Raw genomic sequence first — 17,564 nt, 5'->3', positions numbered from 1 at the left:
TCCTTCCAAAATAATGATAAATGACAGCTAGTAGAAATTATAGCTGACTGTTGATTTTTGCCGGCCAGATGCCAGTTGTGTAAGAAGGGGGTTTTCTCCCCGGCCGCTGATTGACGCGCGGGGTCAGAATGTGGAAAGCATTTGTTGGACCCTGTCAGATCACAGCGAGCTGCTGACAGCTTGCTCTACAGTTCGCTTCCTTCCCGCACCGGCCAGATTTATGCTGCAAATCTGAAGGTGCTAATTAAGCTTTATTTCGCAGAGGAATCATTTAGAACATCCTGGGGGAAAAAAAAATACTACGATGTATTCCTTTAAATCTAAGCTTTATTCTGCAAGTGTTATCTAGAGGATGGGTGGCTGCATTCCTGCTGAGGAATGACTAGCAGTGCTTCATAATGCTTTTATGAAAATACACCRTAAAACCTCGCTATAAAGCAAAGTTTGTGTGATTTGGCGTTCCTCAAGCCACTGTGATACAGCAGCAAGCACCATCTCTCAGCAGATCAGCCATCAGCTCTGGAAGTTGCTTATTGACCAGGATAGGAGATACTGGGATGTGTCTGATGCAACWTCAGTGTCTTGTGCTGCTTCTGGCCTGGCTAAGGGACAGCGGTGGAATTTGGTAGTCTTGGTTTCTTGTCTAAATGCAGTTTAGAAAGTGCCAAAAGATATGCAAAGGCAGGGCTATGCGTACCCTCACAGCTCTCCCAGGTTGGCAGAAAAGCCACAAAAACGCATCTCTCAGGGAAACCAGTGAAGAGTTTTTCCTGTCTCTGATGATAGCTGCTGGAAACGGCCCAGCCCTGGCATGAGGAAAATCAACCGAGCTTCCGAAAAATACGCAGGTGTGTTAAGGTCAGTGTGGTGCTTATATACTACACGAAAAAGGTGTAGGGAACCACCCSAAAGAGCTAAAGCTGTGTACTAATGGTTATTGCAGCTCCCGTTGCAGACTGGTGTCTTTGCAGATGTTTTGCTGTTAGTAGCAGCAATTAAACAAGAAGTTAATTTAATATTTATAATATTAATAACTCACAGAGATCAAACTTTTTTCTCTCCTAGTTATTTGGTGCATTAAAAAGCTAAAATACTGTGATATGTTGTGAAACAGCAGCTTTATGTATAATAATATAATTGATTATCTTTATATATTGAGCATTGTTTGGACAGCAAGATGCACTTGAGCGTGCATGGGTGGTGAGCTGCTTTTGGGTTATTCTCCAGTGGAGGCGATCGAGGCCAAGACCTGCTGAGGGTAACGCGGGGCACCGTCAGCTAGATCAACAGCAGCGCTAACGAACGCTGCGACGCTCCAACGTAAAACCCCGGTGTGACACAGAGCCTGGCAGGAGGCTTCTCCCGCGGGGACATCAGTCCTTCCACGCTGCCAAGAGCTTCAGGGCAAGGGCAGAGCCCAACAAGCAGCCAAAAAGCATCTGCGCGCTCGCTTTTATCAACATTTGGTGGAAAATCCCCCAGGGAAGGTACCTTGCTGCTTTCCTGTGGTCCAGAGAGCTCTTCCAGAAAACAGGGAATTTCAGGGAGCTCAAGAACAATAATTTCCGTGGACATCTTTGCCCCAAATCGTGACACCCTGTATGTTTTTCCAAATAGTTGARATTAAACATAGCACGTGGCTCCATGTTTCCACGAAGCTCCCTGAGGTTAGCAGGAGTTTTTAAAGTTTTGGGAGAAGGCCCCCCCGGGCCGCGTGTCGGGAGGGCTCCGCCGCGGCGTGCGCCTTCCCCCGACACGCGTTTGCCAAGCTGTCACTTAACCTTTCTGACCGYTAATTCGTTAGCAGATTTGCAGCGGGCCAGGCGGAGGGGGAAGAGCACTGCCCGCCGGCCAGCGGTGTCGGCGTGCGTCCCTTCTCCGAGCCCCTTTCGGCTCCGTGCCGGCCGCTCGGCAAAGGCGCCAGCCGGGCCGGCGGGAGCTGTCGGCGTTGGGCACGTGCAAGATGCGGGGAGAAGGGGCCATCTCAAAAAACCACGGGAAGATGAGGAGAMAGGTGGTAATGGTCCCGGCGCAATAGCCTGGGACTCTGCAAGCCTGAAAATATCCAAAATACGAGCTTTGAAAATAGGCGGTGTGTTAGGTATCGCGCTCCTGGTGGTGGAGCTGGTGTAGCAGCTGGCGGTCTCTGCTTGCCAGGAAGGATTTTTAATTTTCTAGCTGGCTTCTGCGTTTTTTTCCTCTATTCTTCCATGCAGAGCGACTTCTAGAAAAACTTCCCTGCTYTTTGGAAAAAACGAAGCTGAAACCTGGAGAGCGGACAGAAAGCAGAGTGCGAAGGCCCAGGTGGCTGTGGAGAAAGGCAGGGCTGCGTCTCCCCGAGGGCAGGACGGCTGCTCTGCGTGGCTGCAGCGGACCGCGGCTCCGCYGGGACCGCGGCGGCTGAGGGAACGGGAAACGGAGAAACACCCTCTCCCGCCCGCGGCGCCCGGCGGTCGGGACCCGCGCAGGGCGGGAGCGAGAGCTGCGATGCCCGCGCAGACCCCCCGGGGACGGGAGTTGACCTCGGGGCTGCGCCCGGAGCAAACCGAAAGCAGAAGAGCGGTGAAAAAAAAAAAACCCCACAGCGAAGCGAGGAGAGGCAGGGCCGCCAGAACGCCGCGATGGCCGAGATCCCGCCGAACGTTGTCGGCGTCTACGGGTTGCTGCAAAAACAGAGCGACCAAATGGCAGCCCTTCGCTGCGGGTCACCGACCCCCAGCGCGGCGGCCTGCCGCAGTCTCCGGTCCAGGCTGAAGCTGCCGCGACGGTGCTCCAAGGGTCCCGGCCTCCGCGGTCCTGCGCCTCTGGTGCCGCTCGTGCGACGGCTTTTTAAAGCTGCGGTTGTGCGCCCAAGTGCTGAGAGCGCCTCCTTCCTGCGCCCGCAGCCCCCGGGTCTGCAGGTGCAAAGCCTGTGGACCGGAGAGACACGCGTCTCTGCTCTTGTGTGTCACGGGAGGCAAAAATCTGCTGCAAAGAGTCGATCTGGGGAGCCAAAATCAATAAACATTCACTTCAAGCCTGTGTTTCAACACAAAGAAAAGTGCCTCTTGCTTAGGCTTTCAACAAATTGATTTTAGCTCTTACTTGCTATTACTGTAAACAATTACCTTTCCATACAGCCAGGGCACAAGAATCAGTATTTTATTATCATATTGCTCCTGTTATTTAAACGAAAACGTTCATTAGTGCAATATGCTCCGGATGCCGGGAGAGGGGGAAGAGAGCAACGGAGCCGGGAACAACTCACCAAACTACGAGATAACGAACGCGAACGGGAACGAAACGCTTCGTGGACTGACCGATTCCGGCGAGGGCTGGCAGTTTTTCCTGGCGCTTTGGCGAAAGCAGAGCCGGTCGGTGGCGTTCGCCCGGCGCCCGAGGAGGCGAGGACCGGGCGCAGCGGTGCCGGCTGCGCGCGCCGGCGCCCGCCGTGTTTTGCAGCGTCGGCGTGAACCGCGAGAGCGGGGTGATTGGCATGTGTCTGTTGAAGGCGAAGTATCCCGTTTCAAGGAAAATACGTGTCAGGTGCACGTGTTGGAAACAGAGCACTTATACGCTGCAGAATTAACAACCTTAAATAATTTGATTTAATTCAATTTATCCATCAGTGCAAACAAGCAAAATGTATGTTCTGTCGAGATGATTAAATGCGATGGGGTCGTCTTATTTTACCTTTTTTTTTTTTTTTGAAAGCGCTGAAAAATACCAAAGGCATGACCAACGAATTAATATGCAGCTTATAAACACGCTGCAGGGAGAAGTCAAAGGGAAGCAAACAAGAACCAAAATAGATTTATCTCAAAATGCTCCGTGAAGCCAAGGAATCCGCTGATGTAAACACAGTAATTGAGACTGGCCACATGAAACAAAGCTGCGCTTTCAGTGGCACCTGGGAATGGCGAGATGGAAGTAATTCCTCTTTAATGAAGATATTGTTATGTGTTTGAGGCTTTCGACAGAGCAGCAATCTCCGCTGCCTGGGAAAAGAGCGGATTAAGTTACAGCTCGGTTCTGCTGGATGAGAAACGAGATGTTTTAAGCAAAACCTTAGCTTTCATTATCTGTTTAATGCGTTGCACGCCATTTGTGGCATAAACATTTCCAGTTCATTTTAATTTCATATCGTAGCAGACCAATAAGGACAGGACGGTTATTGGTCGCAGCTGCGCGAATGTGGCAAACGGAACTTGAAGAATTATTCTGTCACGGAGACCGAGCCAGATATTACTGTTTTTTTCCCTTACAGTCTTGCCAACAGTTAAATATGGGATTTTATTAGAAATATTTGTGTAATTAAAATCTATATTCTTGAAAGCCTTGATGGTAGCAGGGATTAAGCCGGAATATCGCATTTATATTCAGATGTTGTCGGTTTGTAACACGATGATGCCGGCTGTGATTTATAAAGGGAAAGAGAAGGTCGCTTTGAGCTTCAGTCTTCCCCTTTAAAATTTAAGTAGCTTTGAAATACGTGGTGAACTGAATCATTTAAAAGAATAATTTTTTTAGGAAGCAGCAGCTTCCATAGTCTGTGCAAAATTAAATTTGGTTAGAGAAGGCGGTTAGTGTTACGGTCTGGGGGACCGGTGCGTTTTGAGATTGGCCAACAAGCTTCATTCAACGCTCATAAAATCCGGGCGTCCTATAACCGCGTTTTCGCCCGCTGTCCGGCCGCTTGGTGGAATCGCCCCTTTCAGCACTGGTTTTCTTGTGGCTTCCAGCTGCTTTTTGGAGCCGCYGCCTCGGAGCAGCGTGGCCATTCCCGGAGCCCGGAGCACCCGGCGAGCAAATCCCGGCGGAGACGGGGACGTTTGCACTCTTTCCAAAACCGAATGAAACACCCTTGGCAAAAAGCAGACTCAACAACTACCCAGAGCCGCTTTTCTTCTTTTCTTTTCTTTTTTTCTGCAGCTTTGTCCAGTAATAAACAACTGCTTCAATCCACTGCGCTGATCAAAAGAAACGTTTTAATCAGTCCCAGGCAAAATATCATGCTATTATGTTATCACTGGAGCAAATCATCGAAAATACAAAACAAAAATATCCGTTTAATGTGCTCCAGATCAGGAATGTCTTGAAGAAACTTGCTTTCCTCACAGGTGCGCTCTATTTTAAGAGCAAAGACAGAAGAATTACAAGGCCTGGGCCGCGCCGGGGCCGCGCAGCCGGCAAAGCCGAGACGCCCGGAGCAAAACCAGCCCGGCAGAACCGGGCAGAGCGCTCCGCTCTACTCCGCGTGCGTTCTCATTAGTTTTTTKAAACTGGCAAATTACCTTAAAGCCATTTGTCCGTGTTTTCACCTGCTGCGGAGCAAATCCCCTTCGCGGCGAGGCCTCCGCGTTTCTCTCCCGCGATGAGAGAAGGAGTCGTTATTTCTGAGCTGAACGTTTCGGTGCTCTTTGGATGGGCTACCAGGGCTTTTCCTGGCTCCGGCCCCGGAGGGGGACAGGGCAAAGAGGAAGRGTGCGGGCTCTTTCCTTCCCGGCTGGGAAGGAGTTTTCCAAGCGAGCCCRGTGCCCAAGCAGGGCCTGGATCCCAGGGGGTTGTTTCGGACGAGCGAGCAGCGAGGGCGGCAGGCTCTTCGGCGGTGGCCCGGGTGGTCTGCACGGCCGGTGTCTCCTCTCGGCAGAGACCATCCCACCACGAAGAGGGAAGAAAGGAGGCAAGCGAGCGTGTCCGGGGCGCTCCTCGYGCGCGGCTCCGGCGCTTTGCGAAAACGCCGTTGCGGTGGCGTGTGGTGGGACGGGCTGCGTCCGCGACACTCTTTTGGTGATGGTTTTGAAGGTGCTCGCACACCTTGCGGACACGGCGGCGACTGGCTCGGCTCTCCCGTCTCWTCCCCCTCACCCTCCCCCTTGGGAAGCAACTGGTGAGCGTGAAGCTTAACGCAACGTGACTCAAACGCAGTTTATCCCGAAAAAAGCGGGTCTTATTGCAATTCATTGCGGAATGATTCTCAGTACAGACGATCCAGGGCATTTTCAGAAGATCAGGAAGCCTTTGGGGTGCCTGTCATTGCTGTAGCTAGAGACATGTTGTCGTTGACTCCATGCAACCTGCCCTGGACAGCAGAGGTATCTGTTGTCTCCTCTGAAAAAAATAGACCTTCATCACAGCCGGGTCTCGTTCCAGTTCTCTGCTCTGTTCTGCGCCCAGAAGATCTCTCCAGTAAAATTCCTTCTTTTTATGGGCCATGGCTCCAGCTGCATGAATGATATTGAAAACCCAGTTTTGAGAGCAGCTATATTTTTATCATTTGCTAAGCTCTAGTTTTGAGCGGTATGCAGCAGCTGTCTTGGCAACCAGACAATCCGGCAACCGTGGTCTTCTGGATCAACAGGCAATAGGAAGCGCTGGCCAAACGCGCCTTTTGCGTGTGCCGAGTGGGGGAATTCTAGCTTTTCAAATGTTCTTTCAGGTTTCAAAGTGCTGAGAATAGCTGGCCAGAAGAAGACAGGTGTATGTTGGCCCAYGGCGCTCTCAGACACTGGATCAAATGATTTTTTTCAAAAATCATTTTAGAAAATTTGAATGTATGCTTGGGAAGGAACAACTGCAGAAATGACTGAATGTTCTGACTTGCCTTTATCCAAGTGAAGTCTTTCCTCTCCTCTGTTTGAAATACCTTTTGTTCAATATTTTAAAATTTGCCATTCCGTTATCAAAAATGCCCAAATCAGAAGAATATGAAAAATGACAGTATTTGCAAAACAAAAGGAACTTTGAAATGTTGCTCTTTATTTGAGTTTGAAACAAAGTTTGGGGGGCTTGCTTTACTTTTCCTTTGTTTTAATCTTGAAAATCTCCAGGAAATAGAATTATATTTGTTCTACCMGTCTACTGCTCACTTAAATTCTGGTAGTATTGAGAATTTAGGGAAAAGGGACCGATGTTATCTGTTRGAACAGCCCAGATAGAGACATTATTCTGTTTTTATGAAAGCCAAAGGCGGAATTCACATTTATTTGAGTTKCTGCAGAATCTGGCTTATATCTGGGACGTTACAACATATTGTTTCAATCTATATTTTTATTAGCAATATTGATAACGTTAGAAGAAATATGATACAGRAAATAGCTTATCAACTTCAATTAATTTTATGGCAGGACTTTTAATGAAGATAAAACAAGAATTCAGCAAATGGCTGAATCTAAAAATGTTGTCACTAAATGGAGAGGAGAGAAAAGTGGAGGAAATTTGAGCCCTAGCTGCACGTTCTGAACTGAATAGCTGGATATTCATAAGGATTTTTCCTCAAGCCATGTGAGGCTGGTGCCCTCGGCCTGCTGCCCATGCCCAGCCGGGGYGCCTGGTCTGCAGAAGTCTTGGGTCCAGCAGACATGGAGCAACCCATGGCCAGGACCAAGATTTGGGACTGAGTTCTTCCTCGTAGCAAGAAATATGCTGAATCCTGTATTTCCTAAAGATACATTAACATTTCTTTATTTGTACCTATGAATGATTTGTACCTTTTTAAAAAAAAAAATAAATAAATAAATAAAAAAAAAGGTTTAGAACCGCCATCTCTGTGGAAGGGTTGGTGGCGTAGGCTGAGGATAAATCAGTCCGGCCTCCCGGCTTGTTCCATTTTGTCCTTCTATTGAAAACATCCGTGAAATACAATCCCACTGGCAAGTTCACCAAAGTGCCTGAAATCTATGGGGCTTTTTTCTCTATTTAACTTTCTGTCAAAGGCAGAAACTCAAAGGCATCTAAAGTAACATATAACGGAAGACGATGGTTATAGCTGATGAGAGTTTGGGGTTAGGTGGATACAAGCAGGGTGGCTTCTGATGGGGCCAAATGGGTATAGCGGTCTTTGCCCCTGGCTGATTCCTCTTAATGGTATTTGAAACCTTCTTGGTGGGCGCAACGGCAGTGTGCGTGTTCTCCCAGGCAGCCTCCATTCTCCTGGATAAGCAAGCATATTTCTGCTGGGCTTTGTTGGTTTGCCATGAATTTATACGGTCACCGTGCTCGAGTGGACCAATGGCCAAAGCAGAGGGCAAATGATGATCCCTGGAGCACCAGCTGAGTAATAGCAAGAATAACTTCCAGGAACTGCACAAGTCYATTACTCTTTCCTTGCTTTTGGAGTCAAGGCACTGTTTTATTTGCAGGCCTGACTCAAAGCAGATGGACCTGTCAAAGATCACTCACACAGGTGAGCTGAATTGGGCTGATTAGCTGTTAAGTGCTCCCAGCTGCTGGGCAAGGCACGGAGGAAATTGTTGGAGCTGGGATCCAGCTTAGAGATGAGATCTGGAGTGAGTGCCAAGAAGGAAAAAGTGAATTTCTCCAAATAGTCATTCTCTTGAAATCTGAAAAAGTGAGGCTTTAAAAACAGCGTAAAGTGTCTGAAAACCTCTTTAGGGCACCTAGTATATCTTCAGACTTCAGTGAGCTAGAAACCATCTCTAGCCCTTGCCCCCATCTCTGGTTTTGTTCGGGACCTGCCTCTTCCAGGCAGTGGATGTTACCTTTGCTGGGGCTCCTCTGTTATCGCGGGTGCTTTCCTCTCCAGAAAGGTCTTGAGCTTTACTTGCTGGTGAGTGTTGTCTGATTTATAAGCTTAAAGGATCTTTCATAAAACCTGGAATACTTATTTTACTAAATGACTACAGTAAACTTAATGTTTTAGGATAAGCAATTTACCTCATGTGGAAGGGAACTGCAGGGAATTGTTTGATGTATGCAAGTAGATGGCAGGTCCTTGTTGTGAATGTCACCAAGGAGGCACAGAGAAGTGGATTTATAAATAACTATAAAACCAGAGAAATCATTTCTAAACTGCAAGTAATAATATTATGAATAGATGATACTAATATTACTAATGGATGGCTTAGATGCTCATTCTACCACTGGAGGGTTTATAGCCCTGCCTAGCGCTTGGGGCTGCAGTAGAYGTTAGAGAAGGTTTCAAGAAAACAGAAATAAGATAACGCAAGTCACAGAGGCCTCTTGCTGTCTCTATGATCCTGTCTGCCCCAGCTACGCGGCGCTGCGACGGCTCCGGGCGTCCCTCGGGCAGCCCCGAGGCAGCCTCATCTCCAAAAAGTGCACCAGGAAGGGGAAATAACCCTTGGGTTTGCTCTGCCTTTTTTTTAATGAAGTTTGCAGAGCATTTGCATAATGTCATTTTCCAGGTTATTATGTAAAATATGCATTTTTTTTGTGTGTGTGATTTTCCTACTCGGTAGAGAAAACACTGCTTGGTCTATCCCATCTTCAGGTTGATATGGATTGGTTGGAAGTGAAGAAACGAATGCTGTGTCTCTCAGTAAACGAACAGAAATTAGAAAACGGTTTGAAAACTATACATTGAAAAGTCTTTTGTTTAGCCTTTCTATCCATATTTTAAGAGTCACCGCGTATTTTGTATATTCTAAGAGACAAACACGCACACAAAAGTAAGAAGAAAGAACAYGTAAATACTGCGCAGTCATCTGTTTCCAATAGTATATGTTTACATATTAATGTGCAATACAAATTTGTAAACACGAACATTTGAAACGTTTGTAGGAACTGATACTGGCCTTTTCCCTTTCTAACTTTATTGGAACAGCATGTCCAGTGTGGCCCCAGCCACACATGTAAATAGTTTTAATACTGGATACATTTCAACTGTGCTGGGCGCTTATTTGTTCTGCTCTGCATTGCTATCCAATCCTGGTTTGTTTTGCATAATTATGATACAAATTATCATCTAATTACAGCCCAAACCTCAGAAGATCAAATGTATAGCAGGGTCTTTCTATAAGAACAGCTACACCCAATGCTCCGTCTAGGTACTCGGCCATCTTTTAGCTTCTCCAGTAGATGCATTAAATTCTGGAGAAACTGGAGAGTAAACTGCACTTTGATTAAAAGCACTGTTGTTGGGGGGGGGTTGTCTCCTTGTTTTTTTTTTAAATCAGCCTCTTGGTTTTCCAGCGCGGAGCCCATCCCGTGCCGCGGTGCGGAGCGCGAGCACGGTGCCCTTCGCCGCGGGCTGCGACCGCCATCAGGTATTTCYGAAAAACTTCAAACTTCTCCTGAGAAAGGCCAAACGACTAATAGCCCGGACAGTTGAGTAAGCTTAAGCTTTTAGACCATTTTGGATTATTTTCTCCTTATTCCCATTTAAAAAGCACAATAACATGAATTTTATGCTCTTTTTCATCCACTGAGTCTAGAAAATTGATAACTTTTGCAATTGTCATGGGTTTCCAAGTGATGTTAATGGGAGGAACTGCAAAGCAGTGTAAAAATCTGCTTTTGTTTTATAAGCGCATGGGCCCTCTTGAAATATTTACCTCCTTTTTCCCAGACTCATATTTAATAAATAATGCTGCGTTACTCTGATAGTGATGGTGAGTTACCTGCTTGTGCTCTGCACTCAGTTCCCACTAGCAGCAGTTTAAAAAAAAATCCATCACTAGAAGGTAGCCTGCAAGTTATCAGTTACTTTGGGCACAGTTTTTCTCTTATAAGCAGAACCATCTATATTGTAGTAGGGAMGATTCAACCAAATCACCGCTGTGACTATTCAGAGCTCTTATTTGTCAAGGACTTTTCCCGTTTGCCGAAGCAGCCTGCTGCCCACGCAGTACCTGCTCGACTGGCTGCTCAGGCTGCGGTTTCTGGACTCCCCGGCTCGGCGGGTTGTGAAATACGACCCCGCCATCGAAAGCCCTGCAAGCGGCTTAAATCGCATCCTTTCTGATGGCAGAGGCATGCGTGGAGCAAACCGTTATCCAGAGCATCAATGGACTTCGCTAATCGCTTTGATATGGTGGGAGAGCTCCAAAGGCAGCAGTCGTAAATCTACTCCTCGGTCTCACGTGTCTTTAAAAAGAAGCATTTTGAGCTGTGAACAGAAAAAAAAGGGAGAAGAGGCTGCAGTGGATTTGGGCTATGGAGGGAAATAGAGAAGGCGAGCTCTGTGCGCTGGAAAGAAAAGCTCTGCTCCCCTCTCTGCCTCTGCTGACCTAAACCAGGAATATTCCCACTGCAGCGAGTGGTCTGGAAGCAGCACCCAGGATGGGGAAATCACATCTCAAATTTAAACCCTGCAAGGAAATCTTGAGATTTTGCAGCACTCTCATGGTTTTGTGCGAGGGTTGGATTTGGGGTGACTGACCAAGCCCTCTCTGGGCACATCGCAGATGTGATGGAGGCATCTCCCCAGGCTTTCTCCTCCTGCTTCCGACCAGACCGGGGCCAGYGTGCCGTGGTGGTTGGGCAGCTTTGGCCTGGTCTAACATGACAACACAGACAGCAGGACGGAGAACTGGCATTGGCTCAGAGTATCATTTTGTTCCATAAGGAACCACCAGTATCTTTTGCATTAGCTACGAAAAACTATTTGAYTTTTGAAACAATAGAATCAAGAGCTAAACACAAAGGGAAAATAATGAATCTAACGTAAATTCAAATAATCTGTATTTAACAGGCTYACTCGTATAGTGCTTACTCTCCCCTACAAAGTAAGTTGTATTTATACTGCTGTCTAATCCACACTTTTCTTTGCGTCTGGATTTGTGGAGCTCCTTTGTGGAGCTCGATGCTGGAAGCAAGGAGCCGTGTGGTTCGTCGCATCGCGTGCCTGCTCCGTGGCCAGGCTCGGAGCGCGTTTCCCGTGGCAGCGTGGGCAGGGCAGCATGACCGAGGCTTGGCTCCCACCAGACCCACCRTTACGTAACAGAACTTCTGAGTTCAGCTAAAATATCTTCCAGTTGCCACGAATTATCCAGCGATTTCGTCATCTSAAAGGCTGGCTTACCAGAGCCGCAGGATCCTGGCAAAAAACGCTCAGCAAACACTTGTTGAAAGCGTCTGATCTCAGTGTCCCTGTTCCTCTGGGAAAAATGATGTGTTTTCCTGACTTGCTCGAAGAAAGCAAAAGTTAGGCTTGTCCGCTCACACGAGCGTCTCTCCACTGGTCRTCAGCGAACGCTCACACCAGCAACCTGGTGAGGCACATCTAAACCAGACCAGTTTCAYCGGGATTATCTGAGCAGTCGCAATGAGATGGTATCGCTCAGATGTTGCACTCCCAGCTTCGTGCAGAAAGGCACAGGATAAACACGGAGATTGGAAAACGCGTATGCTGTTTGCAAGCATTCCCTGAATTGAAAACGGAGTGGCTCTGTCAAACAAATAATTTGTTCAGCTTTAGTAGATGGAATTTCTTTGGTCTGAATTGCAATGAGCTATCATCCTAAAATCATCTATGCGGAAAATCTCTGTTCTAGCCATTTTCAGTCACATTTTTAACCCGACAGACATGGATTTGTTGGATCACCCAGTCCTGGCCATCAGCTCTGGATTATTTTATGTAATTCTCCCTTTTCGGAAAATTGGAGGTTACTTGCTACATCCGCCCACAAAGCGGTGGCTGAGCTGGAAGGGGGCTCGCGCGGGAGCAGACCCGCGGGCACGTCGCCGCGTGAGTCGTCCTGGGGAGCGCAGATCTGCTCCGATGTGCAAAGTCCGGCCCCGCGTCTGCACCGCCGTCACCTGCGGGAGCCGGCCCACCGCGAGCCGCGTGTGCACTCCCAAATGAAAAAAAGGTTTCATTTTTTTAATAAAAATAGAGAGATGATAAACTGCTAAGAAACAGCACGAGAAAGCAGGCTTGTTCATTTTTGCAGCTGTACAGACCATTTAACCAGGCAATGCCTGGCCTAGAGTCTCACACTGCTGTCACTGGGGGATCTGGGAATGATCAAAACAAGTAAACTGGGGAAATCAACTCTGGCTGATTTTTAGTAAAGTCTCATAAAAATAAAAGTGTGACTTTTGTTATTTTAACAGCTTTTCATACTGCTTTTTTTATTCTTAATTTGTTGTCTGTTATGGATGAAAGCAAAACCAGAACTCCAACACAAATTTTGTTTCTTAAACCTACATTTATTCCCTATATAGTGCTGTTTTATGTTTGTAAATATGGGATTCTCTTATCCTAACCCCCAAATGTGGCAGGTTCCAGCGGAACATCAGTTGCAAATCTATGTCGTATGTCAAGTAATAAAATTGGCTCTCGGTAGAGACTGAGCATCGATCAAATAAAGAATAAAATGTGCATCCCAATTTATTACTAGTTATATTGTGCCCCTGGGAGCTAGAGATTATTTACAGGAATAACAAGAATAGCCACAGGTTATAATAAGACTAACAGAACTTTTGGAAGGGATTGAAGATCTCCTGTGTCAGAGCCTCTGGAGTTACAGTTCTCTCAGCCCCAGGTGCTGTCCAGGAGTTCCCTTGCTCCATCCATCGGGCTGAGGATGGTGGATGTGAGCTCGCGTGGCAGCCCCACACCCTCTGGAGCTGCAAACGCTGCCAGGCGGCGTGCAGGAGCATCCTTCGAGGCTTCTGGAGGTGTTTCATCTCCCGCAGGCTCTCTGAGATATATCCGCGGTCCCCCAGGCAGGTCCAGGTCACAGCGTGGGCAAAGGTGTGCCCTCGTGTTCTTCGTCGTTCCTATCGCGCTGACAATCCTGGTGCCACCCCGCGCCATCTCCTGGAGGCACAGGCGTAGGAGGGCTCTTTGGGCATCCTTGCATCAGGCTCCACTTCCTGTCTTTTAGCCCGTCTTTCTTTACCTCAGCATCAGATATTTGAATTTATAGCCCCACTCTGACGACTGAGTCTTCTGGGTCCTGAAGCAACCAGACACTTCCATGTTTTTAATTAGGACCCATTCAAGTCCAGGGAGCTTGAGAACATGCTCAAGCACTTGGCCAAACGCAGTTCCTTGGCTGAGTCSAGGTCTCCAACAGTCCCTTTAAAAACAGTTGGACAAATCAAGTAAGGTGAGCTATTAGGCTGTACGCTAGGGCTGCAGCTAACTAAAGGAAAGCTAGATAGAGAAGTTCAGGAAAATATATTTGAAGAGATGCATACTTCTATGTTCCCACTTCAGAGTGCAAATATTACAAAGGTGACTGTACAGCTTGCGCTTAACCTACAACCATTACATAAATAAGCRTTCGCAAAAGGTACCACTTTGCCGTGGATCATCTCAGGTCCTTCACGCTTCCAACGATGTGACAAATTTGCCCACAAAAAGTTATATGTCTAGGAAGGTCCCTCCTGAATGCTGAAGTATTTCATAGTCAGTAATTAGCAGGCCCTTGGTTATGCATGAAGGAAGGGCTTGCTCTACAAATCAATGCGTAGCAACAGTACGGAGGTCCATTAAAGGCAATGGTTAATTGTCGGGTGCCAGTTAGAGTGATTACATCTGCCATCTCTGAAAGGAGCGGGAACGCTGTCATTCACTTTGAAATGGCCTGCTGCATTCATCAGTCTAGTTGGCATAGAAAAGTTATAACCGTACAAGCCATATGGAGGATGTAAAGAACAATTAAGTGCTTCCCGAGCAATGGGACTTGATGGGAAAATGTTTCCAGATGCATGTAATCCATACAGCATTTGACTAGCAGAATTGGGTACTTGTAGACACTGCCCATTTAAGTCTTCAGTTTTACCATTTTTCAGATTTGTTACACCGAGAGAAGAGAGTTTTGGCATATCCACCATGAAGTGGGGTAAAACATGCGGGTTGGTGCCTCCCAGTTTTTCTTGGCTTGGAAACACAAGAGACTGTTGTCTTAAAAAGCCCGTAGGACAAATCCTGTAGTAGAGGGGCACGCTGAGGTTGTGCAGGTACGTTTCGGGACACGCCACRCCAATGTTGCTCGCTGATAGATGAAACGCAGGAGGCGAGCAAGATGGAGAAAGCAAGGAATTCAGAGGAGATGGCGTCCCACCACTGGAGGCCACGGGTGACGAACTGGAGCTCCCACCTAGAAATAAGAACAGAAATCGTCAAAACTGTGCTAGCTGGTGCTCACAAGCAAGAATCCCTGCTCTTACTCCAGATCTCCCTGTGACTGGTATCCATCCAAAACCACAAATCAGCTCCTGGAAAATGAGATTTGTCCATAAATTATTTGCATTACCTGGCACTTATCTAAGAAAAAAAAAATTCACATACATCTAATCCCATTAATTTCCCCGAGACAAATATCAGGTTTGATTCCACGCAGACTAGTACCTGCCCAGGTCTGTGCCTCCCTCTATAACTAACGACCTTCTCCTGTTATACGTACACTAGTTGGAATTTTAGGTTTCCTATTTTTCTTGTAAATTATTGGCAGCTTTTCCCTCTTATATATAAGAACCAAAAAAAAAAAAAAAAAAAAAAAAGTATTCAGCCTGATGGGAAATTTTTTGCACCTTCCTGCTCACAGGAATTGACTCATTTTACTTGGCTTGCCATGCAGTTTGAAACACGCACTTGAACACTATAGGTGTCCCAAGAAGGTTTAAACGCTGTTGTCATTTTAACACTCTCTTAGGTGAATCAATGAACACTTTCATAATTGGGGAGAAAAGCTTACTTCACACGCACGAGCGCTCTCGAGGCTACTCGTGTGCACCGACCCTGCCAGGCGCCGGGTCCCCGCTCCTCCCGCGGCACCTCGCCGGCAAAGCCAGGGAGCGGCGGCTGCTCCGGCGCACACGGGGCACGCTGCAACAGCCGGTCCTCAGGCTGAACAGMCGCTGTTTTACTCTAACTCCGTTAAGGAGACACATGCCCCCGCTTCGCGTTCGTTAACCCATTTTTTTTAAAGTTTTTTTCCACCATATTTTCAATTTTTTATTTTGTTTTTCCACCTTGTTTTGTCAAAGTCTTTGGGAAAGAAAGGAGGGGAATGCAAGTTCAGTTTTGCTCTGGTTTTCTGTATTTACACTTAATTCAAAATACTGTATTGTCTGGATGCGATCTGCTCAGATTTTTATGTGCAATCAGCTATACAGAATCAATTGGAATAATAAAATCCTACCTGCTAGTACATTAGATCGAAAACACACAAAGATTTTGGACATGATGYAAGCTAATTTTGCTCACAAACTCCCAGCAAACAGTACAGCTTGCAGGTTGAGGAAAAAAAAAAGGTTGAGGAAAAAAGGTTGAGGAAAGCRCAGGCAGCATCTATTTGCAAAAAAAAAAAAAAAGAAATGCTGGAAAGTTTTACAGGTTTTTCAGGCTCACCCCTTTCCCGACGGAGTCCATGGCTGCTTTAGTACGGACATCAGGAGGAGCGGGTGCCGGGCAGGGGTCTGTTCCCCTCCTGACAGACCCATCCTGAATTCCCACGGGCACTAAAGGACTTTTGGTCATGCAAAGTGAGGGGTTAGGGCAGCATTTGGAGCGCAAGGCAGTGCAGGAATCCCGCTGCAGCTGGCTACAGGAGAGCAAAGGCGGTACAAAGTGTCTTAAGCAGGAATATCACCCCATCCCCAGGACCAGTCTGGAGATGGGGATCGCRGCAGGGAAGACAGAATAATGCAAATAGCAAGAGCAGAAATATAAAATAGAAAGAACTTTATACAGAAAGAATAGAAATATTCAAATAGAAAGAATACTTTCTGGCATTTTTATCAGACTTATCACCAAATTTTTATTCGTTGTTCAGCACATTGTTCTTTCTTTTAATTTGGTTTCTGGTTTGGAGGCTGCAGCATTTCTATCTTTCAGATTTTCTTCAGAAATACTGTTTTATTTTTAGTAGGAACGGAAACTTCGTTATATTTATATTATTTCAGGAAATCGACCCTTAAGAAAATACCAGCTCTGTTAAGACTAGCAAAAAATTCCTGGGAACCGCTAATGTTTTGGAAGCTGCGTGACAGATTGCAAAGGCTGTGCAGGGTCCATCAGTCCTCCTGCAACGTGTCCGTCAGTCCCTTTCCCCCGGGCTCACCTCACAACCTTCCAAACAGGTTCAAAAGCAGCATTTTTCACRAGGCTTCTTCTCAAAAAGCAGCTATCTTTGCAACCGATAGTCTTTTAATTTCTCCCATATCGTTACGAGTCTGATTTTTACGTCTTTGTATTTCTACACTTTAACAGTATAAAACCTTGCTGTGATAAAACAAGTAATATTTTCCTGGAGAGACAGGAAAAAATTATGAATGTCCTAATATGGAAGCCTTCGAAAATGAGAGTTACACCGGCAGCTTTAACTCAAGCCAGAGCCCTCCAGGCACCAAGGCGCCGTCAGCTTCTCTCCCTCGGCGCTCTGCATAGGCAATCTGCAGCTGATATCCCCMAAAACCGTTTTTTTCTGAAAACGGCTTGCAAGGGACAGAGCTGCACMACTCAGGCGGAGGGAGCCGATTTTCGTTAAAAACAAARCAAAACCAAACAGAACACTTTCCTATCTGTCCCGCACTTCTGCGGAGCCAGACGCGCTGCGCGGCTGCTGCGTCCTGCACACGAGGCAGCTCCGCGGCCCGGCGCGCAGCGCCCGCGCAGCGCCCGCGCTTACCCGGCTGCCGGGCGGCGCTCCGCGGGCTCCGCGGCGGCTCCGCGGCGGCTCCGCGCGCCGGGGCGACCCTCCGCGTGCCTGGAGCTTTTATCTGCCCTCCGTTTCTAACTCCCGCTGCAGACGCGCACCGAGCCGCCGCTGCACGGGGCCTGCGCTCCGCTCCTCAACGCGAGCTTCGCGGGAGGTTTGCCCTTTTTTTCTCTCTCCCCCCCCCCTTTTTTTTCTTTTCCTCCCTTT

At 47.3% G+C, this 17,564-nt stretch overlaps 1 pseudogene; it reads right to left on the bottom strand.

The window, feature by feature from the left end:
* Positions 1–14,163: 14,163 nt before the first annotated feature.
* On the bottom strand, positions 14,164–15,882 carry LOC146600234 (T-box transcription factor TBX22 pseudogene; annotated as a pseudogene).
* Between the last annotated feature and the right edge of the window lie 1,682 nt (positions 15,883–17,564).

Source organism: Rhea americana, unplaced genomic scaffold, assembly GCF_003343005.1.
Source record: "Rhea americana isolate MKP2758 unplaced genomic scaffold, rheAme1 scaffold_125, whole genome shotgun sequence".
In the NCBI taxonomy this organism is placed as follows: domain Eukaryota; kingdom Metazoa; phylum Chordata; class Aves; order Rheiformes; family Rheidae; genus Rhea; species Rhea americana.
Note: the sequence above shows the minus strand (reverse complement) of the source record. Positions and strands in the feature narration are given on the sequence as shown.